The 3,732-nt window shown below is 43.6% G+C and overlaps 1 long non-coding RNA gene across 2 annotated transcripts; it reads left to right on the top strand.

Moving 5' to 3' along the window:
- Positions 1-1,100: 1,100 nt before the first annotated feature.
- Positions 1,101-3,517, top strand: LOC9271248 (uncharacterized). Of its 2 annotated transcripts, none has more exons than XR_010737866.1 (3): positions 1,101-1,543; positions 2,264-2,352; positions 3,303-3,517. It is a non-coding gene; the product is annotated as an uncharacterized lncRNA (long non-coding RNA). The 2 variants fall into 2 exon arrangements; XR_010737865.1 differs by having other exon boundaries at positions 2,261-2,352.
- Positions 3,518-3,732: the final 215 nt, after the last annotated feature.

Here is a 3,732-nt window from a genome sequence, read left to right as displayed (position 1 = left end):
CCTTTGACAAAATTCCTTTTATTCAAATTTAGTTTGAAAATCTTTTATGAATCATGGTCCAAGAAATCCTCCAACACTATCCTTGAACCTAAACCGAAGCAATTCCAAATTTGTTGGAATTAATTGTCAACCTATCCTTTGATTCCAAACCTATCCTTAGTTCCCTTTCCAAATTTCAAGTATCCAAATTCCTTTTTTCAATCTAGCCACCAATTTAATTTCCGTGGCTTGATTTCCTCCTCGGCACAAAAATAATATTATTACAAATATTGTGAATAATTGCTCTTGTGCTAAGAGAATAGACTTTATCCCTCCGCCCCAAATTCAAAACCTCGTTTAGCCCATATCTAATTCTCTAAATTTCATACCACATATTTTGGGCTAGAATTCTATTTACTCTACTCCCTCCATATTCCCTCCACATACTCAAAAATATTCAAATCTAGAGCCATATTATTTATGGTATTGAATATTTTGAATTTCTATTTGAGTGCATTAAATAAACTCCATCTCTAAAGTATTGCACTCAAACCAACTATAGAAATATCTCTTTTGGAAATTATATTCAAATATAATTTCCTTTCAAACTTTCCTAGTCAATCTCCTCCAAATTCTATTCAAAATTTAGAAAATCATCTATTGGGCCAAAGTCTCCTCTTTTCTTCCTTTTGGCCCAATTGACCAGGGTCGGCCCAGCCAAGCCCAGCCGGCCAGCTGAGCCAACGCCTCTCCTCCCGTGGGCGCACAGGGCGCCCAGGCCACCGCTGCCGTCACGGCTTTTGCCGCCGCCACTCGAAGTTTTGCGCCGCCGTCGTCTTGTCTTCGACGCTAAGCAACCGCCGCCCGACGTCAGCGCCACCTCACGCCTCTGATGTCAGCCGCCGAGCCGAAGCGCCTTCCCCGGCCAATCAACTGACAGAACGGGCGACGTGTTCGTCTTCTCCATGCCGCCGCCAATTTTTTTCCGTCGCTGCTAAGAAACGAAAGCCGGCGCCGCCTCCTTCTCCTCCACTCCACCGGCGCCGTGACCCTCTTGCCCTCCTCCTCCAAACCGACCTCTCCCTCCTATAAATAGCCCGCCAATCCCTCCCCTTCTCTGCATACAAACCAAGCTCCATCTCTCTCTCTCTCCTGCCATGTCCGGCCGTCGCCGTCGTCGGTCGATCTCTTTCTCTATAGCTCCCCTATCAATTTCCTCGCACCTCCGGCTTTGCCTACCTCCGACAACTCCATTTTGCCCCTTTCCCCCTTCTCTTCCCCTTTGAATCAAGTCACCACCGTCTCCACCCATGCCGGCCGGAGGTGAGCCCTTACCGTCGCCGTTCCGGCCTTATCTCTCACTCCTTCTACCAGCCAACGGCCTCCCCAGGTGCGTGGTGCTAGGGAACACCACCCGCCGCCGGCGTCGCCGCCATCCAGCCACCGGAGCACCGGCGCCCCACCTCCCTCCCTCTTCTCTGTTGCCGGCAAGAAAGAGAAGAAGAAAGGAACGGGAGGAAGAAGGAGAGAAGGAAAAAGAAGAAGAAAAAGAAAAGCCTGACAGGTGGGTCCCCTGCACAGTGACTTTTCTCATTTTCTAGATTTAATTCAAAACCCAATCTTTAGAAGCCCATATTTCCTAAACCGTAGATCCGATTCCAGTAAAACTTGGACCTAAATTTATATAAATTCAAACCCTATCTTTTGACACCAAATTTTGTATTTTATAATTTTATTTGAATTTATTCAAATATCGTTTGAATTTATATTTGCCTTTTCAAATATTTTCTTTTGTCCCAAATTACCCCTTTAGCCACTAAAAAGCCGCCGGTTGGAACTTTATGCCTTCCATGGGGACGTTTGCGCGGTCTACGGACCTCAACGTCGAACCGTTGGTTATAAAGCCCGGCAAAGCCTAAACCCAAGGTCGAAGTGCTGCTTCTGGCACCCCACGCCTTGATGCGTATAGCGGTCGGAGCTTCACTATTCCCTCGACCTCCACAGCACGCCGCACAGTTAGCTCTCGAGCTCTGTGTGATCCTAGTCGCTCCGCCGCCACTCACGGTTGTCGGAGTAACACTTCCGCCCAACTAAACCCACACAAACCTCCTATCCCTCTAACCGTTATGCTGTCTGTTGACACCGGCTAGAGAAGATACCAAACCTAGTCGTTATGATCTAGCATCGACTAACACACAACCAAACCCTAGCCCTCCTAACCATTTATCGTTTTCTTGTTATTTTATGGCTTTTATTGAATTTAGTTCTTCGTCTTTCTTAGTAGAGTCTATTATCTTTTGGATGGCAACTTGTGATGTTTTGAGGATCGGATAATTAGGTTGCCTATCTTGGATTTGTTTGCGTTGGAGCAAGGCAAGTTATTATTCCTCCCCTTTGAGCATTATTATCCTATATTCTATATCTCTATTATTCCATGCATTAGCCATTCATGATTTTAAATGCATAACTTGAACATATAGTAAACCAGATATATGCTAGATTTTGCTTAGCCATGCCTAGTTAGATTGCATAAAATATAATGAACTTAGATTGGAACAGTATGGTAGAAATGGTTGATTTTCGGGTGGCTAGTACTGTTCCAACCGACATAAGATTGCCAAGTACATGTGAAGAACGAACTAGTACGACCGCAATTCTAGAATGGGGACAGACTTAGCAAAGTAGGTTATCTAGCAAAGGTGGTACCTCTGTACAGTGGTTCTTCTTTAAGTCCTTGCGCAGGAGGCAAATTTACGCCGAGCAGAGCGATTATAATATTTACCGAGACGCAGGTAAATATATTGATTATTGCGCACTGTGTGTGTATTGTGAAAACCTGGTTGGGATGACGGGGGTCTCTCAACCAGTTCTCTCTAAAGACCTCGGGAACGCCAGAACTCCTCTCGCTGCTGATAACGTTACGTTCAGAGCGCGTGGGGATTATAGTTCATGGAACAGGTACCGTTGATGTTAGTAACCGAAAAGCTTTGCCATGACTAAGCTGATGAATATTAGCATGTCATGGATTGCGGGTAAAGCGTACATCTACTGCAGTATGAGTATCTCTGAAACTATTCGAATAGCCGTGCTCACGGATATTGAGCATCGGGACTCACTATGGCATCTTGGTTAGAAATATAACTCCAGATTTTATTAAATATTGTTGCATTTCAAAACATTATAGACTTTCTCCTTCTACTTTCTCAGCTTTCTGCAAATAGATCTAGCTCTACTCAAATACTATTATTTCATACATTCATACTTGAATATAATAGCTTGCTGAGTACGTTGTACTCACCCTTACTTTAACCCCCTTCTTTCAGAGTTAATTTGGAGTTCTTGCCGAAGCCGAGAGTTCAATCATATAAGTTAGTTTTCATTTCAATCTAGTTCTCAAGTCTAGATTAGTTAGATGGTTTAAGTCTATAGCAATACACTAGAGTTGGTTTATTCTATAGCTTCTGCTGTATTAGTTAGCCACAAGTTTGTAAATACCCATATATTTTGTAATAACATCTCCTTTGGAGCCTTATTCAAATGTATGCAATGAAGATCCAGATTGTTGAACCTGTATCAATCTACTGATCCAGGGCTTGATACAGTTAAACATGTCGGTTTCCGAATCATTAGTTTTGGGACCCAACAAATAGCCATACCCGTGGTTGTGGGCGGGTCTAACAATGTCTTTCGTGATTAGGCTCACACTTCTCACCATAATAAATGATGATATAATTGCTAATAATTTGCTTAGCT

The sequence above is a fragment of the Oryza sativa genome, chromosome 11 (assembly GCF_034140825.1).
Source record: "Oryza sativa Japonica Group chromosome 11, ASM3414082v1".
In the NCBI taxonomy this organism is placed as follows: domain Eukaryota; kingdom Viridiplantae; phylum Streptophyta; class Magnoliopsida; order Poales; family Poaceae; genus Oryza; species Oryza sativa.
Note: the sequence above shows the minus strand (reverse complement) of the source record. Positions and strands in the feature narration are given on the sequence as shown.